This window comes from Rhinolophus sinicus, chromosome 11 (assembly GCF_057876585.1).
Source record: "Rhinolophus sinicus isolate RSI-liver-muscle chromosome 11, RSI-T2T, whole genome shotgun sequence".
NCBI classification, from domain to species: Eukaryota; Metazoa; Chordata; class Mammalia; order Chiroptera; family Rhinolophidae; genus Rhinolophus; species Rhinolophus sinicus.
The window spans coordinates 27,327,673-27,353,232 of NC_142511.1; the positions used below are offsets into that span (position 1 = coordinate 27,327,673).

The following is a 25,560-nucleotide window of genomic DNA, read 5'->3' on the forward strand; positions in this document are numbered from 1 at the left end:
TCCGCCTACCTCTTGCTCCGTCTCTGGCCTTCTCTCATCCTCTCTCTCAACACCCTGGGTCAGGAGAGGTGATGTGTAGCCAGTGAAGTGACCAGTGATCGGGCGGGACGCCGGTCGCTGATGAGGGGCGAGGGCCCACACAGAAGGCTGTGTGACGAAGGGTGGCGGCAGTCTGGAGGTGCTGCCCCCTGGTCGCGGGTGGCTCTCCCTGGCTTTGGGCCAGTGGGTGGGGCCGGCCAGGGCCAGGGCCTGGGTCGCACGTCCCTAGGGTGGAGGGGACTGAGAGGACCCTGCGACCCCCTCGGTGGCCCTGAGTGGTGGGGACAGCACAGCAGCAAGGGGGGTGTGCGGTTGTGGGGCTGGGGGGGGGGATGAGAGGGGTTGGGGTAGGGGGGCGTGGTAAAAGCCATTCCGGGCGTGGGGAGTCCCAGGATGCCAGGGCGCCCAGACATATGTCACAGTCAGGGAAGTGACAGAGGCCTGTGGAGCCACTGGGGGGCGCGAAGGGGCCTCGCTGCGGGCCAGGAGTAGCTCGTCGCCCACACCAGCGGCGACCGGAGGAGGCGGGGAGCGGGCGGGGGGCACTCGGGCAGACATGCTCGCCACCCGAGCGGCCCAGCAGCATGGCGCGTGCGCTCAGGAGGCAAGTCGGGAGCAGGCTCTTGGAGTGCCGGGAGCCGGGTCCCAGTGCCTAAGGCCATACCACCCTGAACGCAGCAGATCTCGTCTGATCTCGGAAGCGAAGCAGGGTCTGTCCTGGTTAGTACTTGGATGGGAGACCGCCTGGGAATACCTGTTGGCTTTTGCTAGCGTCTCCTTTTGCATCGCCGCTCCGGCGTGGCTCCCTCTGCAGCCTCCCAGCCAGCCGCAGGTCCCCCTGACCAGCAGAGGGTCAGCCGCCCGGCACTACAAGCTGGCAGCCCCGGCCGCACACCAGGCCCGTGGGCCAGGGCTCCCCCCACACACCCTCCTCTCAGTCCTCTTCGGTCCCGCAGGCCGTCATCGCGAATCCTTCGCCGACTCGCGGTCGCCGCCACCGCCGCCTGCGCCAAAGCCACCGCCACCACCGGGCTCCCCCCCCCACCCCCCCACCCCCCCCACCCCCGCCAGCGCTGCCCTCGCCCCCGCCCCTGTCCCCGCCCCCGCCGCCGCCACCGCCAAACTCCCTCAAACTCCCTCCTGTGCTCTCCCCACCTCGGCCGCCAGCACCGCGCTCCCCATCTCCGCCACCAGTGCTGCCCTCTCCCCCACCCCCGCCCCCGCCGCCGCCATATCCGTACTCCCTCAATTCCCTCCTCCGCTCTCCCCGCCTCCAGCACCGCCATCTCCCCCGCCCCCGCCCCAGACCCCCGCAGCCACCATCGCCATACTCCCTCAGTCTCCCGCCTCTGCTCTCCCGGCCTCCGCCGCCAGCACCGCCCTCACGCCCTCCCCAGCCCCCGCTGCCGCCATTGCCGCACTCCCTCAATTCCCTCCTCTGCTCTCCCCGCCTCCAGCACCGCCATCTTCCGCGCCCCCGCCCCAGCCCCCGCCGCCACCAATGCCATACTCGCTCAGTCTCCCGCCTCTGCTCTCCTGGCCTCCGCCGCCAGCACCGCCCTCACGCCCTCCCCAGCCCCCGCCGCCACCGCCGCCGCCATCGGCCCCCGTGTCCCAGCGCCCACCGTCAAAGCCCCCATTGTCGCCGCCGCCATCGTCGCCCTGGCGCCATCCACGCGGTTGCCATCGCCTACCTCGCCACCCTCCCCTGCCTCCGCCGCCGCCGCCGCCGCCGCCGCCGCCGCCGCAGCCGCCCCCGCCGCCGCCGCGGGATCCTCCCACAACTCCCAGGCCCAGGGTTGCCTGCTGGTGCAGGCCTCCACCAGCCTTGGGGCTGCGGTTGGGGGTAAACCTGGTGGCGGTAGGGGGGCGGGTTGTATGCCGGTCTGGGTGCGGGGAGTCCCAGGATGCCAGAGTTCCACGACTTCTGGCACCATCAGGGAAGTGGCAGTGTCCCATGGAGCCCCGGGTGGCGCGAAGGGGCCTCGCTGTCGGCCAGGAGTAGCCCGCCGCCCACGCCAGGGGCATTAGGAAGAGGCGGGGAGCCGGACTGGGGGGGGACGCGGTGCTGGCAGAGCCGGCCCGCGGGTCGATGCTCGCCACCGGAGCGGCTCATCTGCATGGCGGGCGCTCACGAGACAGGCCGGGAGCAGGCTCTTGGGGCGCGGGAGCCGGGTCCCAGCGTCTACGGCCATACCACCCTGAACGCGCCCGATCTCCTCTGAGCTCGGGAGCTAAGCAGGGAGGGGCCTGGTTAGTACTTGCATGGGAGACCTCCTGGGAATACCTGTAGGCTTTTGCTCGCCTCTCCTTTTGCGCCGCCGCCCCGGCGTGCCTCCCTCCGAATCCCTGCCGCCCCTTGCCCCTCTGCAACCCCTGCAGCCGCCCAGCCAGCCGAAGGTCCCGCTGGCCAGAGGAGGGACAGCCGCCCAGCACTACAAGCTCGCATCCCCGGCCGCACACCAGGCCTGTCGGCCAGGGCTCCCCCCCTCTCCCTCTTCTTAGTGCTCTTCGCCGAGGCAGGCCGTCAGCCTGCAGCAGTCAGCCGCGTCTAGTTCGCCGCCGCCGCCACCGCCATCGCAGGGCTCCCTCTCGCTCCCCGACCCTGCCGCCGCCGCAACCCCCAACGCCCAAGCCCAGGGCTGCCTGCCGGCGCAGGCTTCCACCAGGCTCTCTCCATCCCAGGACGTGCCGGTCCTTTGCACCTCGGCCCGAGCCCAGGGGACGCCCATCCCTGCGCCTGCCCCTGGGCCCCGAGACACAGGATCGGCGTGTCCTCGGGCAAACGGGACGCCCACCCGCCCCGCCCCACCGCAGTCTTCTGTCTCCGCGGGCAGGCACCTCTCCCCACACCCCCGCGCGTCCCCTCCCGTCTCCCACAAGAGCCAGGAGCCCTCCCTTCCCGCCGGCCACGGTGTCCCCGACACAAAGGGCACAAAGAGCCGGGACAAACCAGGGGACGGCGGGAGCAGCACCCCAACACACCACGCGCCATCGACTCCAGGGGAGACCGCCACAAGGGAAGAGCAGGCACGCAGGCACACAATCCTCACAACCAGGGTGCCTGGGGGCTGCCACTCTCCTCCCGCGGGCGGGTCCCTGGGCGGGGCTCAGAGCCCACTGGCCCTCCGGAGACCCTGGCGGCCCGCCCCGGGGGCTTCAATGGTGACTGCCAACGCCAGGGCAATGCCTCCTTGGCGGAGCCCAGCCCCGGGCACGACCACACTCCGGTGGAGAAGCCACCACTTCAACACAGCCTCAGTGCGTCTGTCCCAGTCCGTGTGCCCGAATGGGCGTCCCTCCCACCCTCCCCCACCCCATGTCTGTCTGGCTCTGTGACGTGCCTGTTGGGTTCTGGCTCTGGCTCAGGAGCTCTCTCCCCGCGTGCCAGCCCCCTCTTTCTCTGTCTCTGTCCATGTCTCTCTGTATGTCTAGACACATACATGTACATATACGTGTATATTTCCATCTCGCTCCCTCTTACTCCTCCTCCCGTTCTGTCTGTCTGTCCCTGTCCTGCGGGGACTCTAGTCCCTCTGCCCGCACAAGAACGCAGGATTTGGCGAGGCCAAGAAGGAACACCCACAGAGCCACGGATAGGGGGCTCATAGCACCATGTCTCACGGGCGGCTGGCTTGGAGACACGGCAAGCCGGAGCCGCCCGATCCCCCACCTGCTGGCCGATTCTCTGCCAACCAACAGACCCACCAAGCCGGCCCACTGCAGTCCGCGCCCCTCTGCAATTTGCAGTCCACCATCCGCGCTTCCTAGCTTGGCCACCGCAGCTCTGCCGGTGTCCAATGGCCAACTGGCAACAGCTGAAGGCCAAGCGGTAACAGCTGATGTCAGTGCAGCCCCACGCAGTACCCCCGTCCCCCGGTACCCCCGTCTCCCCGTCACCCCTGTCTCCGTTCCCCCGGTTCCCCGTCTTCCTGTCCCCCGTCTCCCGGGTCCCCCGTCCCCACGTTCCACCATCCCCCCTATTCCGGTCCCCCCCGTCCCCTGTTCCCCCCGTCCCCTGATCCCCCTGTTCCCCCGTACCCCCATCCACCCTCTCCCAGTCCACCCGTCCCCCGGTGCCCCCGTCCCCCCAGTGCCCCATCCCCCGTCCCCCGCTCCCCCGTCCCCCCAGTCCCCCCACGCCCCTGGTCCACCCGTCCCCCATTCCCTCGTCTCCCGTTCCCCCCCTCCCCGGGTCCCCCGACCCCCGTTCCCCCGTCTCCTGGTCCTCCGTCTCGCGGTCCACCTGTCCCCCGGTCCCCCAGTCCCAACGTCTCCCCGTCCCCACGTCCCTCCTTCGCCTGGTCCCCCCGTCCCCCCATACCCCCGGTCTCCCGTTCCCCCGTCCCCCGTCTCCTGGTCCCCCGGTCCCCCGGTTCCCCCGGCGCCCAGGCGCCCTTCTACCGGTCCCCCCGTTCCCCGGTCGCCCCGTCTCCCGGTCCCCAGTCTCCCGGTCCCCTGTCTCCCGGTCGCCCGGTCTTCCGGTCCCCCGGTCCTCCGTCCAGTGTTACCCCCTTCCCCCGGTCCCCCGGTCCCCCCATCTCCCTGTCCCTCTGTCTCCCGGTCCGGCCGCACACCCATCCCCCCGTCTCCCGGTCCCCCGTCTCCCGGTCGCCCGGTCCCCAGGTCCCCCGTCTCCCGGTCCCCTCATCCCCTGGACCCCCAACCCCCGGTCCCTGGTCCCCCGGTCCCCCAGTCCCCCGGTTCCCCCATCGCCCTGGCCCCCGTCTACCGATCCCCCAGTTCTCCGTTCGCCCCGTCTTCCGGTCCTCCCGTCCCACAGTCTCCCGTCTCCCGGTGTCCCATCTCCCGGTCACCCCGTCCCCGGTCCCCCGTCTCACGGTCCCCCGTCTCCTAGTCGCCCCGTTCCCCGGTAACCGATCTCCCGGTCCCCTCATCCCCCAGTCCCCCAACCCCCGGTCCCCCGGTCCCCCCGTCCCCCGGTCCCCGGTCCCCCGGTCCCCCATCTCCCGGTCCACTGGTACCCCCGTCCCCCCAGTCCATTCATGCCCCTGGTCACCCCGTCGCCCGGTCCCCTATCCCCCGGTCCCCCCAACCTCCGGTCCCCCGGTCCGCGGGTCCCCTGGTCCCCCCATCCGCCGTTCCCCCGGTCCCCCCCGTCTCCGTTGCCCCGGTCCCCCCGTCCCCCGGTCCCCCCGTACCCCGGTCCCCCCGACCCTCCAGTCCCCCTGTCCCTCTGTCTCCCGGTCCCCCCGTCACCCCGTCCCCCCGGCCCCAGGTCCCCCATCTCCCGGTCCCCCCGTCTCACGGTCCCCCGTTCCCCCGTTTCCCGGTCCCCCCCTCCCCATGTCCCTCGTCCCCCAGTACCCTCGTACTCCTGTCCCTCCATCCACCGGTCTCCTGGTCCCTCCGTCCCACCGTCCGCCAGTCCCACCGTCCTCTCATTCCCCCAATCCCCCAGTCCCCCAGTCTCCCTGTCCCCCAATTCCCCGGTCTCCCTTTCCCCTGGTACCGTGTCCCCCCATCTCCCGGTCCCCCCGTCCCCTGGTCCCACTGTCTCCCAGTACCCAGTCCCCCTGTCCCCCCGGTCCCCCGGTCCCCTTGTCCCCCCATCCCCCAGTCCCCCCGTCCCCCCGGCCCTCTCGTACTCCCGTCCCCCCATCTTCCGGTCACCCCTTCCCCCCGTCCCACATGCCCCCGTCTCCCAGACCCCCCGTCCCCCGGTTCTCCCAGTTCCAACGGTCTCCCTGTCCCCCTGCCCCCCTTCCCCCATCTCCTGGTACCCCGTCCCCCGGTACCCCCGCCCCGGGTTCCTACAGTCCCACCGTTCTCCCTGTCCCCCCCCTTACACCCGTCTCCCGGTCCCCTGTCCCCCGGTCCTCCCATCCCCCGGTCCCCCTGTCCCCCCGTTCTGTCTGTCGGTCCCTGTCCTGCGGGGACTCTAGTCCCTCTGCCCGCACAAGAACGCAGGATTTGGCGAGGCCAAGAAGGAACACCAACAGAGCCACGGATAGGGGGCTCATAGCACCATGTCTCACGGGCGGCTGGCTTGGAGACACGGCAAGCCGGAGCCGCCCGATCCCCAACCTGCCGGACGATTCTCTGCCAACCAACAGACCCACCAAGCCGGCCCACTGCAGTCCGCGCCCCTCTGCAATTTGCAGTCCACCATCCGCGCTTCCTACCTTGGCCACCGCAGCTCTGCCAGTGGCCAATGGCCAACTGGCAACAGCTGATGGCCAAGCGGTAACAGCTGATGTCCGTGCAGCCCCCACGCAGCACCCCTCCACGCGAGGCCCAGAGCCTGGAAAGTGCTCTCTGCAAGTCTGTCCCCACAGTCCCCGTCTGTCTCTCTCCGCCTACCTCTTGCTCCGTCTCTGGCCTTCTCTCATCCTCTCTCTCAACACCCTGGGTCAGGAGAGGTGATGTGTAGCCAGTGAAGTGACCAGTGATCGGGCGGGACGCCGGTCGCTGATGAGGGGCGAGGGCCCAGACAGAAGGCTGTGTGACGAAGGGTGGCGGCAGTCTGGAGGTGCTGCCCCCTGGTCGCGGGTGGCTCTCCCTGGCTTTGGGCCAGTGGGTGGGGCCGGCCAGGGCCAGGGCCTGGGTCGCACGTCCCTAGGGTGGAGGGGACTGAGAGGACCCTGCGACCCCCTCGGTGGCCCTGAGTGGTGGGGACAGCACAGCAGCAAGGGGGGTGTGCGGTTGTGGGGCTGGGGGGGGGGATGAGAGGGGTTGGGGTAGGGGGGCGTGGTAAAAGCCATTCCGGGCGTGGGGAGTCCCAGGATGCCAGGGCGCCCAGACATATGTCACAGTCAGGGAAGTGACAGAGGCCTGTGGAGCCACTGGGGGGCGCGAAGGGGCCTCGCTGCGGGCCAGGAGTAGCTCGTCGCCCACACCAGCGGCGACCGGAGGAGGCGGGGAGCGGGCGGGGGGCACTCGGGCAGACATGCTCGCCACCCGAGCGGCCCAGCAGCATGGCGCGTGCGCTCAGGAGGCAAGTCGGGAGCAGGCTCTTGGAGTGCCGGGAGCCGGGTCCCAGTGCCTAAGGCCATACCACCCTGAACGCAGCAGATCTCGTCTGATCTCGGAAGCGAAGCAGGGTCTGTCCTGGTTAGTACTTGGATGGGAGACCGCCTGGGAATACCTGTTGGCTTTTGCTAGCGTCTCCTTTTGCATCGCCGCTCCGGCGTGGCTCCCTCTGCAGCCTCCCAGCCAGCCGCAGGTCCCCCTGACCAGCAGAGGGTCAGCCGCCCGGCACTACAAGCTGGCAGCCCCGGCCGCACACCAGGCCCGTGGGCCAGGGCTCCCCCCACACACCCTCCTCTCAGTCCTCTTCGGTCCCGCAGGCCGTCATCGCGAATCCTTCGCCGACTCGCGGTCGCCGCCACCGCCGCCTGCGCCAAAGCCACCGCCACCACCGGGCTCCCCACCCCCTCCACCCCCCCACCCCCCCCACCCCCCCCCCCCCGCCAGCGCTGCCCTCGCCCCCGCCCCTGTCCCCGCCCCCGCCGCCGCCACCGCCAAACTCCCTCAAACTCCCTCCTGTGCTCTCCCCACCTCGGCCGCCAGCACCGCGCTCCCCATCTCCGCCACCAGTGCTGCCCTCTCCCCCACCCCCGCCCCCGCCGCAGCCATATCCGTACTCCCTCAATTCCCTCCTCCGATCTCCCCGCCTCCAGCACCGCCATCTCCCCCGCCCCCGCCCCAGACCCCCGCAGCCACCATCGCCATACTCCCTCAGTCTCCCGCCTCTGCTCTCCCGGCCTCCGCCGCCAGCACCGCCCTCACGCCCTCCCCAGCCCCCGCTGCCGCCATTGCCGCACTCCCTCAATTCCCTCCTCTGCTCTCCCCGCCTCCAGCACCGCCATCTTCCCCGCCCCCGCCCCAGCCCCCGCCGCCACCAATGCCATACTCGCTCAGTCTCCCGCCTCTGCTCTCCTGGCCTCCGCCGCCAGCACCGCCCTCACGCCCTCCCCAGCCCCCGCCGCCACCGCCGCCGCCATCGGCCCCCGTGTCCCAGCGCCCACCGTCAAAGCCCCCATTGTCGCCGCCGCCATCGTCGCCCTGGCGCCATCCACGCGGTTGCCATCGCCTACCTCGCCACCCTCCCCTGCCTCCGCCGCCGCCGCCGCCGCCGCCGCCGCCGCAGCCGCCCCCGCCGCCGCCGCGGGATCCTCCCACAACTCCCAGGCCCAGGGTTGCCTGCTGGTGCAGGCCTCCACCAGCCTTGGGGCTGCGGTTGGGGGTAAACCTGGTGGCGGTAGGGGGGCGGGTTGTATGCCGGTCTGGGTGCGGGGAGTCCCAGGATGCCAGAGTTCCACGACTTCTGGCACCATCAGGGAAGTGGCAGTGTCCCATGGAGCCCCGGGTGGCGCGAAGGGGCCTCGCTGTCGGCCAGGAGTAGCCCGCCGCCCACGCCAGGGGCATTAGGAAGAGGCGGGGAGCCGGACTGGGGGGGGACGCGGTGCTGGCAGAGCCGGCCCGCGGGTCGATGCTCGCCACCGGAGCGGCTCATCTGCATGGCGGGCGCTCACGAGACAGGCCGGGAGCAGGCTCTTGGGGCGCGGGAGCCGGGTCCCAGCGTCTACGGCCATACCACCCTGAACGCGCCCGATCTCCTCTGAGCTCGGGAGCTAAGCAGGGAGGGGCCTGGTTAGTACTTGCATGGGAGACCTCCTGGGAATACCTGTAGGCTTTTGCTCGCCTCTCCTTTTGCGCCGCCGCCCCGGCGTGCCTCCCTCCGAATCCCTGCCGCCCCTTGCCCCTCTGCAACCCCTGCAGCCGCCCAGCCAGCCGAAGGTCCCCCTGGCCAGAGGAGGGACAGCCGCCCAGCACTACAAGCTCGCATCCCCGGCCGCACACCAGGCCTGTCGGCCAGGGCTCCCCCCCTCTCCCTCTTCTTAGTGCTCTTCGCCGAGGCAGGCCGTCAGCCTGCAGCAGTCAGCCGCGTCTAGGTCGCCGCCGCCGCCACCGCCATCGCAGGGCTCCCTCTCGCTCCCCGACCCTGCCGCCGCCGCAACCCCCAACGCCCAAGCCCAGGGCTGCCTGCCGGCGCAGGCTTCCACCAGGCTCTCTCCATCCCATGACGTGCCGGTCCTTTGCACCTCGGCCCGAGCCCAGGGGACGCCCATCCCTGCGCCTGCCCCTGGGCCCCGAGACACAGGATCGGCGTGTCCTCGGGCAAACGGGACGCCCACCCGCCCCGCCCCACCGGAGTCTTCTGTCTCCGCGGGCAGGCACCTCTCCCCACACCCCCGCGCGTCCCCTCCCGTCTCCCACAAGAGCCAGGAGCCCTCCCTTCCCGCCGGCCACGGTGTCCCCGACACAAAGGGCACAAAGAGCCGGGACAAACCAGGGGACGGCGGGAGCAGCACCCCAACACACCACGCGCCATCGACTCCAGGGGAGACCGCCACAAGGGAAGAGCAGGCACGCAGGCACACAATCCTCACAACCAGGGTGCCTGGGGGCTGCCACTCTCCTCCCGCGGGCGGGTCCCTGGGCGGGGCTCAGAGCCCACTGGCCCTCCGGAGACCCTGGCGGCCCGCCCCGGGGGCTTCAATGGTGACTGCCAACGCCAGGGCAATGCCTCCTTGGCGGAGCCCAGCCCCGGGCACGACCACACTCCGGTGGAGAAGCCACCACTTCAACACAGCCTCAGTGCGTCTGTCCCAGTCCGTGTGCCCGAATGGGCGTCCCTCCCACCCTCCCCCACCCCATGTCTGTCTGGCTCTGTGACGTGCCTGTTGGGTTCTGGCTCTGGCTCAGGAGCTCTCTCCCCGCGTGCCAGCCCCCTCTTTCTCTGTCTCTGTCCATGTCTCTCTGTATGTCTAGACACATACATGTACATATACGTGTATATTTCCATCTCGCTCCCTCTTACTCCTCCTCCCGTTCTGTCTGTCTGTCCCTGTCCTGCGGGGACTCTAGTCCCTCTGCCCGCACAAGAACGCAGGATTTGGCGAGGCCAAGAAGGAACACCCACAGAGCCACGGATAGGGGGCTCATAGCACCATGTCTCACGGGCGGCTGGCTTGGAGACACGGCAAGCCGGAGCCGCCCGATCCCCCACCTGCTGGCCGATTCTCTGCCAACCAACAGACCCACCAAGCCGGCCCACTGCAGTCCGCGCCCCTCTGCAATTTGCAGTCCACCATCCGCGCTTCCTAGCTTGGCCACCGCAGCTCTGCCGGTGTCCAATGGCCAACTGGCAACAGCTGAAGGCCAAGCGGTAACAGCTGATGTCAGTGCAGCCCCACGCAGTACCCCCGTCCCCCGGTACCCCCGTCTCCCCGTCACCCCTGTCTCCGTTCCCCCGGTTCCCCGTCTTCCTGTCCCCCGTCTCCCGGGTCCCCCGTCCCCACGTTCCACCATCCCCCCTATTCCGGTCCCCCCCGTCCCCTGTTCCCCCCGTCCCCTGATCCCCCTGTTCCCCCGTACCCCCATCCACCCTCTCCCAGTCCACCCGTCCCCCGGTGCCCCCGTCCCCCCAGTGCCCCATCCCCCGTCCCCCGCTCCCCCGTCCCCCCAGTCCCCCCACGCCCCTGGTCCACCCGTCCCCCATTCCCTCGTCTCCCGTTCCCCCCCTTCCCGGGTCCCCCGACCCCCGTTCCCCCGTCTCCCGGTCCTCCGTCTCGCGGTCCACCTGTCCCCCGGTCCCCCAGTCCCAACGTCTCCCCGTCCCCCCGTCCCTCCTTCGCCTGGTCCCCCCGTCCCCCCATACCCCCGGTCTCCCGTTCCCCGGTCCCCCGTCTCCTGGTCCCCCGGTCCCCCGGTTCCCCCGGCGCCCAGGCGCCCTTCTACCGGTCCCCCCGTTCCCCGGTCGCCCCGTCTCCCGGTCCCCAGTCTCCCGGTCCCCTGTCTCCCGGTCGCCCGGTCTTCCGGTCCCCCGGTCCTCCGTCCAGTGTTACCCCCTTCCCCCGGTCCCCCGGTCCCCCCATCTCCCTGTCCCTCTGTCTCCCGGTCCGGCCGCACACCCATCCCCCCGTCTCCCGGTCCCCCGTCTCCCGGTCGCCCGGTCCCCAGGTCCCCCGTCTCCCGGTCCCCTCATCCCCTGGACCCCCAACCCCCGGTCCCTGGCCCCCGGTCCCCCGGTCCCCCAGTCCCCCGGTTCCCCCATCGCCCTGGCCCCCGTCTACCGATCCCCCAGTTCTCCGTTCGCCCCGTCTTCCGGTCCTCCCGTCCCACAGTCTCCCGTCTCCCGGTGTCCCATCTCCCGGTCACCCCGTCCCCGGTCCCCCGTCTCGCGGTCCCCCGTCTCCTAGTCGCCCCGTTCCCCGGTACCCGATCTCCCGGTCCCCTCATCCCCCAGTCCCCCAACCCCCGGTCCCCCGGTCCCCCCGTCCCCCGGTCCCCGGTCCCCCGGTCCCCCCATCTCCCGGTCCACTGGTACCCCCGTCCCCCCAGTCCATTCATGCCCCTGGTCACCCCGTCGCCCGGTCCCCTATCCCCCGGTCCCCCCAACCTCCGGTCCCCCGGTCCGCGGGTCCCCTGGTCCCCCCATCCGCCGTTCCCCCGGTCCCCCCGTCTCCGTTGCCCCGGTCCCCCCGTCCCCCGGTCCCCCCGTACCCCGGTCCCCCCGACCCTCCAGTCCCCCTGTCCCTCTGTCTCCCGGTCCCCCCGTCACCCCGTCCCCCCGGCCCCAGGTCCCCCATCTCCCGGTCCCCCCGTCTCACGGTCCCCCGTTCCCCCGTTTCCCGGTCCCCCCCTCCCCATGTCCCTCGTCCCCCAGTACCCTCGTACTCCTGTCCCTCCATCCACCGGTCTCCTGGTCCCTCCGTCCCACCGTCCGCCAGTCCCACCGTCCTCTCATTCCCCCAATCCCCCAGTCCCCCAGTCTCCCTGTCCCCCAATTCCCCGGTCTCCCTTTCCCCTGGTACCGTGTCCCCCCATCTCCCGGTCCCCCCGTCCCCTGGTCCCACTGTCTCCCAGTACCCAGTCCCCCTGTCCCCCCGGTCCCCCGGTCCCCTTGTCCCCCCATCCCCCAGTCCCCCCGTCCCCCCGGCCCTCTCGTACTCCCGTCCCCCCATCTTCCGGTCACCCCTTCCCCCCGTCCCACATGCCCCCGTCTCCCAGACCCCCCGTCCCCCGGTTCTCCCAGTTCCAACGGTCTCCCTGTCCCCCTGCCACCCTTCCCCCATCTCCTGGTACCCGGTCCCCCGGTACCCCCGCCCCGGGTTCCTACAGTCCCACCGTTCTCCCTGTCCCCCCCCTTACACCCGTCTCCCGGTCCCCTGTCCCCCGGTCCTCCCATCCCCCGGTCCCCCTGTCCCCCCGTTCTGTCTGTCGGTCCCTGTCCTGCGGGGACTCTAGTCCCTCTGCCCGCACAAGAACCCAGGATTTGGCGAGGCCAAGAAGGAACACCAACAGAGCCACGGATAGGGGGCTCATAGCACCATGTCTCACGGGCGGCTGGCTTGGAGACACGGCAAGCCGGAGCCGCCCGATCCCCAACCTGCCGGACGATTCTCTGCCAACCAACAGACCCACCAAGCCGGCCCACTGCAGTCCGCGCCCCTCTGCAATTTGCAGTCCACCATCCGCGCTTCCTACCTTGGCCACCGCAGCTCTGCCAGTGGCCAATGGCCAACTGGCAACAGCTGATGGCCAAGCGGTAACAGCTGATGTCCGTGCAGCCCTCACGCAGCACCCCTCCACGCGAGGCCCAGAGCCTGGAAAGTGCTCTCTGCAAGTCTGTCCCCACAGTCCCCGTCTGTCTCTCTCCGCCTACCTCTTGCTCCGTCTCTGGCCTTCTCTCATCCTCTCTCTCAACACCCTGGGTCAGGAGAGGTGATGTGTAGCCAGTGAAGTGACCAGTGATCGGGCGGGACGCCGGTCGCTGATGAGGGGCGAGGGCCCAGACAGAAGGCTGTGTGACGAAGGGTGGCGGCAGTCTGGAGGTGCTGCCCCCTGGTCGCGGGTGGCTCTCCCTGGCTTTGGGCCAGTGGGTGGGGCCGGCCAGGGCCAGGGCCTGGGTCGCACGTCCCTAGGGTGGAGGGGACTGAGAGGACCCTGCGACCCCCTCGGTGGCCCTGAGTGGTGGGGACAGCACAGCAGCAAGGGGGGTGTGCGGTTGTGGGGCTGGGGGGGGGGATGAGAGGGGTTGGGGTAGGGGGGCGTGGTAAAAGCCATTCCGGGCGTGGGGAGTCCCAGGATGCCAGGGCGCCCAGACATATGTCACAGTCAGGGAAGTGACAGAGGCCTGTGGAGCCACTGGGGGGCGCGAAGGGGCCTCGCTGCGGGCCAGGAGTAGCTCGTCGCCCACACCAGCGGCGACCGGAGGAGGCGGGGAGCGGGCGGGGGGCACTCGGGCAGACATGCTCGCCACCCGAGCGGCCCAGCAGCATGGCGCGTGCGCTCAGGAGGCAAGTCGGGAGCAGGCTCTTGGAGTGCCGGGAGCCGGGTCCCAGTGCCTAAGGCCATACCACCCTGAACGCAGCAGATCTCGTCTGATCTCGGAAGCGAAGCAGGGTCTGTCCTGGTTAGTACTTGGATGGGAGACCGCCTGGGAATACCTGTTGGCTTTTGCTAGCGTCTCCTTTTGCATCGCCGCTCCGGCGTGGCTCCCTCTGCAGCCTCCCAGCCAGCCGCAGGTCCCCCTGACCAGCAGAGGGTCAGCCGCCCGGCACTACAAGCTGGCAGCCCCGGCCGCACACCAGGCCCGTGGGCCAGGGCTCCCCCCACACACCCTCCTCTCAGTCCTCTTCGGTCCCGCAGGCCGTCATCGCGAATCCTTCGCCGACTCGCGGTCGCCGCCACCGCCGCCTGCGCCAAAGCCACCGCCACCACCGGGCTCCCCCCCCCACCCCCCCACCCCCCCCACCCCCGCCAGCGCTGCCCTCGCCCCCGCCCCTGTCCCCGCCCCCGCCGCCGCCACCGCCAAACTCCCTCAAACTCCCTCCTGTGCTCTCCCCACCTCGGCCGCCAGCACCGCGCTCCCCATCTCCGCCACCAGTGCTGCCCTCTCCCCCACCCCCGCCCCCGCCGCCGCCATATCCGTACTCCCTCAATTCCCTCCTCCGCTCTCCCCGCCTCCAGCACCGCCATCTCCCCCGCCCCCGCCCCAGACCCCCGCAGCCACCATCGCCATACTCCCTCAGTCTCCCGCCTCTGCTCTCCCGGCCTCCGCCGCCAGCACCGCCCTCACGCCCTCCCCAGCCCCCGCTGCCGCCATTGCCGCACTCCCTCAATTCCCTCCTCTGCTCTCCCCGCCTCCAGCACCGCCATCTTCCCCGCCCCCGCCCCAGCCCCCGCCGCCACCAATGCCATACTCGCTCAGTCTCCCGCCTCTGCTCTCCTGGCCTCCGCCGCCAGCACCGCCCTCACGCCCTCCCCAGCCCCCGCCGCCACCGCCGCCGCCATCGGCCCCCGTGTCCCAGCGCCCACCGTCAAAGCCCCCATTGTCGCCGCCGCCATCGTCGCCCTGGCGCCATCCACGCGGTTGCCATCGCCTACCTCGCCACCCTCCCCTGCCTCCGCCGCCGCCGCCGCCGCCGCCGCCGCCGCAGCCGCCCCCGCCGCCGCCGCGGGATCCTCCCACAACTCCCAGGCCCAGGGTTGCCTGCTGGTGCAGGCCTCCACCAGCCTTGGGGCTGCGGTTGGGGGTAAACCTGGTGGCGGTAGGGGGGCGGGTTGTATGCCGGTCTGGGTGCGGGGAGTCCCAGGATGCCAGAGTTCCACGACTTCTGGCACCATCAGGGAAGTGGCAGTGTCCCATGGAGCCCCGGGTGGCGCGAAGGGGCCTCGCTGTCGGCCAGGAGTAGCCCGCCGCCCACGCCAGGGGCATTAGGAAGAGGCGGGGAGCCGGACTGGGGGGGGACGCGGTGCTGGCAGAGCCGGCCCGCGGGTCGATGCTCGCCACCGGAGCGGCTCATCTGCATGGCGGGCGCTCACGAGACAGGCCGGGAGCAGGCTCTTGGGGCGCGGGAGCCGGGTCCCAGCGTCTACGGCCATACCACCCTGAACGCGCCCGATCTCCTCTGAGCTCGGGAGCTAAGCAGGGAGGGGCCTGGTTAGTACTTGCATGGGAGACCTCCTGGGAATACCTGTAGGCTTTTGCTCGCCTCTCCTTTTGCGCCGCCGCCCCGGCGTGCCTCCCTCCGAATCCCTGCCGCCCCTTGCCCCTCTGCAACCCCTGCAGCCGCCCAGCCAGCCGAAGGTCCCGCTGGCCAGAGGAGGGACAGCCGCCCAGCACTACAAGCTCGCATCCCCGGCCGCACACCAGGCCTGTCGGCCAGGGCTCCCCCCCTCTCCCTCTTCTTAGTGCTCTTCGCCGAGGCAGGCCGTCAGCCTGCAGCAGTCAGCCGCGTCTAGTTCGCCGCCGCCGCCACCGCCATCGCAGGGCTCCCTCTCGCTCCCCGACCCTGCCGCCGCCGCAACCCCCAACGCCCAAGCCCAGGGCTGCCTGCCGGCGCAGGCTTCCACCAGGCTCTCTCCATCCCAGGACGTGCCGGTCCTTTGCACCTCGGCCCGAGCCCAGGGGACGCCCATCCCTGCGCCTGCCCCTGGGCCCCGAGACACAGGATCGGCGTGTCCTCGGGCAAACGGGACGCCCACCCGCCCCGCCCCACCGCAGTCTTCTGTCTCCGCGGGCAGGCACCTCTCCCCACACCCCCGCGCGTCCCCTCCCGTCTCCCACAAGAGCCAGGAGCCCTCCCTTCCCGCCGGCCACGGTGTCCCCGACACAAAGGGCACAAAGAGCCGGGACAAACCAGGGGACGGCGGGAGCAGCACCCCAGCACACCACGCGCCATCGACTCCAGGGGAGACCGCCACAAGGGAAGAGCAGGCACGCAGGCACACAATCCTCACAACCAGGGTGCCTGGGGGCTGCCACTCTCCTCCCGCGGGCGGGTCCCTGGGCGGGGCTCAGAGCCCACTGGCCCTCCGGAGACCCTGGCGGCCCGCCCCGGGGGCTTCAATGGTGACTGCCAACGCCAGGGCAATGCCTCCTTGGCGGAGCCCAGCCCCGGGCACGACCACACTCCGGTGGAGAAGCCACCACTTCAACACAGCCTCAGTGCGTCTGTCCCAGTCCGTGTGCCCGAATGGGCGTCCCTCCCACCCTCCCCCACCCCATGTCTGTCTGGCTCTGTGACGTGCCTGTTGGGTTCTGGCTCTGGCTCAGGAGCTCTCTCCCCGCGTGCCAGCCCCCTCTTTCTCTGTCTCTGTCCATGTCTCTCTGTATGTCTAGACACATACATGTACATATACGTGTATATTTCCATCTCGCTCCCTCTTACTCCTCCTCCCGTTCTGTCTGTCTGTCCCTGTCCTGCGGGGACTCTAGTCCCTCTGCCCGCACAAGAACGCAGGATTTGGCGAGGCCAAGAAGGAACACCCACAGAGCCACGGATAGGGGGCTCATAGCACCATGTCTCACGGGCGGCTGGCTTGGAGACACGGCAAGCCGGAGCCGCCCGATCCCCCACCTGCTGGCCGATTCTCTGCCAACCAACAGACCCACCAAGCCGGCCCACTGCAGTCCGCGCCCCTCTGCAATTTGCAGTCCACCATCCGCGCTTCCTAGCTTGGCCACCGCAGCTCTGCCGGTGTCCAATGGCCAACTGGCAACAGCTGAAGGCCAAGCGGTAACAGCTGATGTCAGTGCAGCCCCACGCAGTACCCCCGTCCCCCGGTACCCCCGTCTCCCCGTCACCCCTGTCTCCGTTCCCCCGGTTCCCCGTCTTCCTGTCCCCCGTCTCCCGGGTCCCCCGTCCCCACGTTCCACCATCCCCCCTATTCCGGTCCCCCCCGTCCCCTGTTCCCCCCGTCCCCTGATCCCCCTGTTCCCCCGTACCCCCATCCACCCTCTCCCAGTCCACCCGTCCCCCGGTGCCCCCGTCCCCCCAGTGCCCCATCCCCCGTCCCCCGCTCCCCCGTCCCCCCAGTCCCCCCACGCCCCTGGTCCACCCGTCCCCCATTCCCTCGTCTCCCGTTCCCCCCCTTCCCGGGTCCCCCGACCCCCGTTCCCCCGTCTCCCGGTCCTCCGTCTCGCGGTCCACCTGTCCCCCGGTCCCCCAGTCCCAACGTCTCCCCGTCCCCCCGTCCCTCCTTCGCCTGGTCCCCCCGTCCCCCCATACCCCCGGTCTCCCGTTCCCCGGTCCCCCGTCTCCTGGTCCCCCGGTCCCCCGGTTCCCCCGGCGCCCAGGCGCCCTTCTACCGGTCCCCCCGTTCCCCGGTCGCCCCGTCTCCCGGTCCCCAGTCTCCCGGTCCCCTGTCTCCCGGTCGCCCGGTCTTCCGGTCCCCCGGTCCTCCGTCCAGTGTTACCCCCTTCCCCCGGTCCCCCGGTCCCCCCATCTCCCTGTCCCTCTGTCTCCCGGTCCGGCCGCACACCCATCCCCCCGTCTCCCGGTCCCCCGTCTCCCGGTCGCCCGGTCCCCAGGTCCCCCGTCTCCCGGTCCCCTCATCCCCTGGACCCCCAACCCCCGGTCCCTGGCCCCCGGTCCCCCGGTCCCCCGGTTCCCCCATCGCCCTGGCCCCCGTCTACCGATCCCCCAGTTCTCCGTTCGCCCCGTCTTCCGGTCCTCCCGTCCCACAGTCTCCCGTCTCCCGGTGTCCCATCTCCCGGTCACCCCGTCCCCGGTCCCCCGTCTCGCGGTCCCCCGTCTCCTAGTCGCCCCGTTCCCCGGTACCCGATCTCCCGGTCCCCTCATCCCCCAGTCCCCCAACCCCCGGTCCCCCGGTCCCCCCGTCCCCCGGTCCCCGGTCCCCCGGTCCCCCATCTCCCGGTCCACTGGTACCCCCGTCCCCCCAGTCCATTCATGCCCCTGGTCACCCCGTCGCCCGGTCCCCTATCCCCCGGTCCCCCCAACCTCCGGTCCCCCGGTCCGCGGGTCCCCTGGTCCCCCCATCCGCCGTTCCCCCGGTCCCCCCCGTCTCCGTTGCCCCGGTCCCCCCGTCCCCCGGTCCCCCCGTACCCCGGTCCCCCCGACCCTCCAGTCCCCCTGTCCCTCTGTCTCCCGGTCCCCCCGTCACCCCGTCCCCCCGGCCCCAGGTCCCCCATCTCCCGGTCCCCCCGTCTCACGGTCCCCCGTTCCCCCGTTTCCCGGTCCCCCCCTCCCCATGTCCCTCGTCCCCCAGTACCCTCGTACTCCTGTCCCTCCATCCACCGGTCTCCTGGTCCCTCCGTCCCACCGTCCGCCAGTCCCACCGTCCTCTCATTCCCCCAATCCCCCAGTCCCCCAGTCTCCCTGTCCCCCAATTCCCCGGTCTCCCTTTCCCCTGGTACCGTGTCCCCCCATCTCCCAGTCCCCCCGTCCCCTGGTCCCACTGTCTCCCAGTACCCAGTCCCCCCGTCCCCCGGTCCCCCCGTACCCCGGTCCCCCCGACTCTCCAGTCCCCCTGTCCCTCTGTCTCCCGGTCCCCCCGTCACCCCGTCCCCCCGGCCCCAGGTCCCCCATCTCCCGGTCCCCCCGTCTCACGGTCCCCCGTTCCCCCGTTTCCCGGTCCCCCCCTCCCCATGTCCCTCGTCCCCCAGTACCCTCGTACTCCTGTCCCTCCATCCACCGGTCTCCTGGTCCCTCCGTCCCACCGTCCGCCAGTCCCACCGTCCTCTCATTCCCCCAATCCCCCAGTCCCCCAGTCTCCCTGTCCCCCAATTCCCCGGTCTCCCTTTCCCCTGGTACCGTGTCCCCCCATCTCCCGGTCCCCCCGTCCCCTGGTCCCACTGTCTCCCAGTACCCAGTCCCCCTGTCCCCCCGGTCCCCCGGTCCCCTTGTCCCCCCATCCCCCAGTCCCCCCGTCCCCCCGGCCCTCTCGTACTCCCGTCCCCCCATCTTCCGGTCACCCCTTCCCCCCGTCCCACATGCCCCCGTCTCCCAGACCCCCCGTCCCCCGGTTCTCCCAGTTCCAACGGTCTCCCTGTCCCCCTGCCCCCCTTCCCCCATCTCCTGGTACCCCGTCCCCCGGTACCCCCGCCCCGGGTTCCTACAGTCCCACCGTTCTCCCTGTCCCCCCCCTTACACCCGTCTCCCGGTCCCCTGTCCCCCGGTCCTCCCATCCCCCGGTCCCCCTGTCCCCCCGTTCTGTCTGTCGGTCCCTGTCCTGCGGGGACTCTAGTCCCTCTGCCCGCACAAGAACGCAGGATTTGGCGAGGCCAAGAAGGAACACCAACAGAGCCACGGATAGGGGGCTCATAGCACCATGTCTCACGGGCGGCTGGCTTGGAGACACGGCAAGCCGGAGCCGCCCGATCCCCAACCTGCCGGACGATTCTCTGCCAACCAACAGACCCACCAAGCCGGCCCACTGCAGTCCGCGCCCCTCTGCAATTTGCAGTCCACCATCCGCGCTTCCTACCTTGGCCACCGCAGCTCTGCCAGTGGCCAATGGCCAACTGGCAACAGCTGATGGCCAAGCGGTAACAGCTGATGTCCGTGCAGCCCCCACGCAGCACCCCTCCACGCGAGGCCCAGAGCCTGGAAAGTGCTCTCTGCAAGTCTGTCCCCACAGTCCCCGTCTGTCTCTCTCCGCCTACCTCTTGCTCCGTCTCTGGCCTTCTCTCATCCTCTCTCTCAACACCCTGGGTCAGGAGAGGTGATGTGTAGCCAGTGAAGTGACCAGTGATCGGGCGGGACGCCGGTCGCTGATGAGGGGCGAGGGCCCAGACAGAAGGCTGTGTGACGAAGGGTGGCGGCAGTCTGGAGGTGCTGCCCCCTGGTCGCGGGTGGCTCTCCCTGGCTTTGGGCCAGTGGGTGGGGCCGGCCAGGGCCAGGGCCTGGGTCGCACGTCCCTAGGGTGGAGGGGACTGAGAGGACCCTGCGACCCCCTCGGTGGCCCTGAGTGGTGGGGACAGCACAGCAGCAAGGGGGGTGTGCGGTTGTGGGGCTGGGGGGGGGGATGAGAGGGGTTGGGGTAGGGGGGCGTGGTAAAAGCCATTCCGGGCGTGGGGAGTCCCAGGATGCCAGGGCGCCCAGACATATGTCACAGTCAGGGAAGTGACAGAGGCCTGTGGAGCCACTGGGGGGCGCGAAGGGGCCTCGCTGCGGGCCAGGAGTAGCTCGTCGCCCACACCAGCGGCGACCGGAGGAGGCGGGGAGCGGGCGGGGGGCACTCGGGCAGACATGCTCGCCACCCGAGCGGCCCAGCAGCATGGCGCGTGCGCTCAGGAGGCAAGTCGGGAGCAGGCTCTTGGAGTGCCGGGAGCCGGGTCCCAGTGCCTAAGGCCATACCACCCTGAACGCAGCAGATCTCGTCTGATCTCGGAAGCGAAGCAGGGTCTGTCCTGGTTAGTACTTGGATGGGAGACCGCCTGGGAATACCTGTTGGCTTTTGCTAGCGTCTCCTTTTGCATCGCCGCTCCGGCGTGGCTCCCTCTGCAGCCTCCCAGCCAGCCGCAGGTCCCCCTGACCAGCAGAGGGTCAGCCGCCCGGCACTACAAGCTGGCAGCCCCGGCCGCACACCAGGCCCGTGGGCCAGGGCTCCCCCCACACACCCTCCTCTCAGTCCTCTTCGGTCCCGCAGGCCGTCATCGCGAATCCTTCGCCGACTCGCGGTCGCCGCCACCGCCGCCTGCGCCAAAGCCACCGCCACCACCGGGCTCCCCACCCCCTCCACCCCCCCACCCCCCCCACCCCCCCACCCCCCCGCCAGCGCTGCCCTCGCCCCCGCCCCTGTCCCCGCCCCCGCCGCCGCCACCGCCAAACTCCCTCAAACTCCCTCCTGTGCTCTCCCCACCTCGGCCGCCAGCACCGCGCTCCCCATCTCCGCCACCAGTGCTGCCCTCTCCCCCACCCCCGCCCCCGCCGCAGCCATATCCGTACTCCCTCAATTCCCTCCTCCGCTCTCCCCGCCTCCAGCACCGCCATCTCCCCCGCCCCCGCCCCAGACCCCCGCAGCCACCATCGCCATACTCCCTCAGTCTCCCGCCTCTGCTCTCCCGGCCTCCGCCGCCAGCACCGCCCTCACGCCCTCCCCAGCCCCCGCTGCCGCCATTGCCGCACTCCCTCAATTCCCTCCTCTGCTCTCCCCGCCTCCAGCACCGCCATCTTCCCCGCCCCCGCCCCAGCCCCCGCCGCCACCAATGCCATACTCGCTCAGTCTCCCGCCTCTGCTCTCCCGGCCTCCGCCGCCAGCACCGCCCTCACGCCCTCCCCAGCCCCCGCCGCCACCGCCGCCGCCATCGGCCCCCGTGTCCCAGCGCCCACCGTCAAAGCCCCCATTGTCGCCGCCGCCATCGTCGCCCTGGCGCCATCCACGCGGTTGCCATCGCCTACCTCGCCACCCTCCCCTGCCTCCGCCGCCGCCGCCGCCGCCGCCGCCGCCGCAGCCGCCCCCGCCGCCGCCGCGGGATCCTCCCACAACTCCCAGGCCCAGGGTTGCCTGCTGGTGCAGGCCTCCACCAGCCTTGGGGCTGCGGTTGGGGGTAAACCTGGTGGCGGTAGGGGGGCGGGTTGTATGCCGGTCTGGGTGCGGGGAGTCCCAGGATGCCAGAGTTCCACGACTTCTGGCACCATCAGGGAAGTGGCAGTGTCCCATGGAGCCCCGGGTGGCGCGAAGGGGCCTCGCTGTCGGCCAGGAGTAGCCCGCCGCCCACGCCAGGGGCATTAGGAAGAGGCGGGGAGCCGGACTGGGGGGGGACGCGGTGCTGGCAGAGCCGGCCCGCGGGTCGATGCTCGCCACCGGAGCGGCTCATCTGCATGGCGGGCGCTCACGAGACAGGCCGGGAGCAGGCTCTTGGGGCGCGGGAGCCGGGTCCCAGCGTCTACGGCCATACCACCCTGAACGCGCCCGATCTCCTCTGAGCTCGGGAGCTAAGCAGGGAGGGGCCTGGTTAGTACTTGCATGGGAGACCTCCTGGGAATACCTGTAGGCTTTTGCTCGCCTCTCCTTTTGCGCCGCCGCCCCGGCGTGCCTCCCTCCGAATCCCTGCCGCCCCTTGCCCCTCTGCAACCCCTGCAGCCGCCCAGCCAGCCGAAGGTCCCGCTGGCCAGAGGAGGGACAGCCGCCCAGCACTACAAGCTCGCATCCCCGGCCGCACACCAGGCCTGTCGGCCAGGGCTCCCCCCCTCTCCCTCTTCTTAGTGCTCTTCGCCGAGGCAGGCCGTCAGCCTGCAGCAGTCAGCCGCGTCTAGTTCGCCGCCGCCGCCACCGCCATCGCAGGGCTCCCTCTCGCTCCCCGACCCTGCCGCCGCCGCAACCCCCAACGCCCAAGCCCAGGGCTGCCTGCCGGCGCAGGCTTCCACCAGGCTCTCTCCATCCCAGGACGTGCCGGTCCTTTGCACCTCGGCCCGAGCCCAGGGGACGCCCATCCCTGCGCCTGCCCCTGGGCCCCGAGACACAGGATCGGCGTGTCCTCGGGCAAACGGGACGCCCACCCGCCCCGCCCCACCGCAGTCTTCTGTCTCCGCGGGCAGGCACCTCTCCCCACAACCCCGCGCGTCCCCTCCCGTCTCCCACAAGAGCCAGGAGCCCTCCCTTCCCGCCGGCCACGGTGTCCCCGACACAAAGGGCACAAAGAGCCGGGACAAACCAGGGGACGGCGGGAGCAGCACCCCAACACACCACGCGCCATCGACTCCAGGGGAGACCGCCACAAGGGAAGAGCAGGCACGCAGGCACACAATCCTCACAACCAGGGTGCCTGGGGGCTGCCACTCTCCTCCCGCGGGCGGGTCCCTGGGCGGGGCTCAGAGCCCACTGGCCCTCCGGAGACCCTGGCGGCCCGCCCCGGGGGCTTCAATGGTGACTGCCAACGCCAGGGCAATGCCTCCTTGGCGGAGCCCAGCCCCGGGCACGACCACACTCCGGTGGAGAAGCCACCACTTCAACACAGCCTCAGTGCGTCTGTCCCAGTCCGTGTGCCCGAATGGGCGTCCCTCCCACCCTCCCCCACCCCATGTCTGTCTGGCTCTGTGACGTGCCTGTTGGGTTCTGGCTCTGGCTCAGGAGCTCTCTCCCCGCGTGCCAGCCCCCTCTTTCTCTGTCTCTGTCCATGTCTCTCTGTATGTCTAGACACATACATGTACATATACGTGTATATTTCCATCTCGCTCCCTCTTACTCCTCCTCCCGTTCTGTCTGTCTGTCCCTGTCCTGCGGGGACTCTAGTCCCTCTGCCCGCACAAGAACGCAGGATTTGGCGAGGCCAAGAAGGAACACCCACAGAGCCACGGATAGGGGGCTCATAGCACCATGTCTCACGGGCGGCTGGCTTGGAGACACGGCAAGCCGGAGCCGCCCGATCCCCCACCTGCTGGCCGATTCTCTGCCAACCAACAGACCCACCAAGCCGGCCCACTGCAGTCCGCGCCCCTCTGCAATTTGCAGTCCACCATCCGCGCTTCCTAGCTTGGCCACCGCAGCTCTGCCGGTGTCCAATGGCCAACTGGCAACAGCTGAAGGCCAAGCGGTAACAGCTGATGTCAGTGCAGCCCCACGCAGTACCCCCGTCCCCCGGTACCCCCGTCTCCCCGTCACCCCTGTCTCCGTTCCCCCGGTTCCCCGTCTTCCTGTCCCCCGTCTCCCGGGTCCCCCGTCCCCACGTTCCACCATCCCCCCTATTCCGGTCCCCCCCGTCCCCTGTTCCCCCCGTCCCCTGATCCCCCTGTTCCCCCGTACCCCCATCCACCCTCTCCCAGTCCACCCGTCCCCCGGTGCCCCCGTCCCCCCAGTGCCCCATCCCCCGTCCCCCGCTCCCCCGTCCCCCCAGTCCCCCCACGCCCCTGGTCCACCCGTCCCCCATTCCCTCGTCTCCCGTTCCCCCCCTCCCCGGGTCCCCCGACCCCCGTTCCCCCGTCTCCCGGTCCTCCGTCTCGCGGTCCACCTGTCCCCCGGTCCCCCAGTCCCAACGTCTCCCCGTCCCCACGTCCCTCCTTCGCCTGGTCCCCCCGTCCCCCCATACCCCCGGTCTCCCGTTCCCCCGTCCCCCGTCTCCTGGTCCCCCGGTCCCCCGGTTCCCCCGGCGCCCAGGCGCCCTTCTACCGGTCCCCCCGTTCCCCGGTCGCCCCGTCTCCCGGTCCCCAGTCTCCCGGTCCCCTGTCTCCCGGTCGCCCGGTCTTCCGGTCCCCTGGTCCTCCGTCCAGTGTTACCCCCTTCCCCCGGTCCCCCGGTCCCCCCATCTCCCTGTCCCTCTGTCTCCCGGTCCGGCCGCACACCCATCCCCCCGTCTCCCGGTCCCCCGTCTCCCGGTCGCCCGGTCCCCAGGTCCCCCGTCTCCCGGTCCCCTCATCCCCTGGACCCCCAACCCCCGGTCCCTGGTCCCCCGGTCCCCCAGTCCCCCGGTTCCCCCATCGCCCTGGCCCCCGTCTACCGATCCCCCAGTTCTCCGTTCGCCCCGTCTTCCGGTCCTCCCGTCCCACAGTCTCCCGTCTCCCGGTGTCCCATCTCCCGGTCACCCCGTCCCCGGTCCCCCGTCTCGCGGTCCCCCGTCTCCTAGTCGCCCCGTTCCCCGGTACCCGATCTCCCGGTCCCCTCATCCCCCAGTCCCCCAACCCCCGGTCCCCCGGTCCCCCCGTCCCCCGGTCCCCGGTCCCCCGGTCCCCCATCTCCCGGTCCACTGGTACCCCCGTCCCCCCAGTCCATTCATGCCCCTGGTCACCCCGTCGCCCGGTCCCCTATCCCCCGGTCCCCCCAACCTCCGGTCCCCCGGTCCGCGGGTCCCCTGGTCCCCCCATCCGCCGTTCCCCCGGTCCCCCCCGTCTCCGTTGCCCCGGTCCCCCCGTCCCCCGGTCCCCCCGTACCCCGGTCCCCCCGACCCTCCAGTCCCCCTGTCCCTCTGTCTCCCGGTCCCCCCGTCACCCCGTCCCCCCGGCCCCAGGTCCCCCATCTCCCGGTCCCCCCGTCTCACGGTCCCCCGTTCCCCCGTTTCCCGGTCCCCCCCTCCCCATGTCCCTCGTCCCCCAGTACCCTCGTACTCCTGTCCCTCCATCCACCGGTCTCCTGGTCCCTCCGTCCCACCGTCCGCCAGTCCCACCGTCCTCTCATTCCCCCAATCCCCCAGTCCCCCAGTCTCCCTGTCCCCCAATTCCCCGGTCTCCCTTTCCCCTGTTACCGTGTCCCCCCATCTCCCGGTCCCCCCGTCCCCTGGTCCCACTGTCTCCCAGTACCCAGTCCCCCTGTCCCCCCGGTCCCCCAGTCCCCTTGTCCCCCCATCCCCCAGTCCCCCCGTCCCCCCGGCCCTCTCGTACTCCCGTCCCCCCATCTTCCGGTCACCCCTTCCCCCCGTCCCACATGCCCCCGTCTCCCAGACCCCCCGTCCCCCGGTTCTCCCAGTTCCAACGGTCTCCCTGTCCCCCTGCCACCCTTCCCCCATCTCCTGGTACCCCGTCCCCCGGTACCCCCGCCCCGGGTTCCTACAGTCCCACCGTTCTCCCTGTCCCCCCCCTTACACCCGTCTCCCGGTCCCCTGTCCCCCGGTCCTCCCATCCCCCGGTCCCCCTGTCCCCCCCGTTCTGTCTGTCGGTCCCTGTCCTGCGGGGACTCTAGTCCCTCTGCCCGCACAAGAACCCAGGATTTGGCGAGGCCAAGAAGGAACACCAACAGAGCCACGGATAGGGGGCTCATAGCACCATGTCTCACGGGCGGCTGGCTTGGAGACACGGCAAGCCGGAGCCGCCC

At 71.0% G+C, this 25,560-nt stretch overlaps 8 pseudogenes; all 8 read left to right on the plus strand.

Moving 5' to 3' along the window:
• Nucleotides 1-689: 689 nt before the first annotated feature.
• On the plus strand, nt 690-809 carry LOC148756794 (5S ribosomal RNA; annotated as a pseudogene).
• A 1,413-nt stretch (nt 810-2,222) lies between these two features.
• On the plus strand, nt 2,223-2,342 carry LOC148756795 (5S ribosomal RNA; annotated as a pseudogene).
• A 4,701-nt stretch (nt 2,343-7,043) lies between these two features.
• On the plus strand, nt 7,044-7,163 carry LOC148756796 (5S ribosomal RNA; annotated as a pseudogene).
• Nucleotides 7,164-8,585: 1,422 nt separating this feature from the next.
• Nucleotides 8,586-8,705, plus strand: LOC148756797 (5S ribosomal RNA; annotated as a pseudogene).
• Nucleotides 8,706-13,413: 4,708 nt separating this feature from the next.
• LOC148756798 (5S ribosomal RNA) lies at nt 13,414-13,533 on the plus strand (annotated as a pseudogene).
• Nucleotides 13,534-14,943: 1,410 nt separating this feature from the next.
• LOC148756799 (5S ribosomal RNA) lies at nt 14,944-15,063 on the plus strand (annotated as a pseudogene).
• A 5,097-nt stretch (nt 15,064-20,160) lies between these two features.
• LOC148756800 (5S ribosomal RNA) lies at nt 20,161-20,280 on the plus strand (annotated as a pseudogene).
• Nucleotides 20,281-21,704: 1,424 nt separating this feature from the next.
• LOC148756801 (5S ribosomal RNA) lies at nt 21,705-21,824 on the plus strand (annotated as a pseudogene).
• Nucleotides 21,825-25,560: the final 3,736 nt, after the last annotated feature.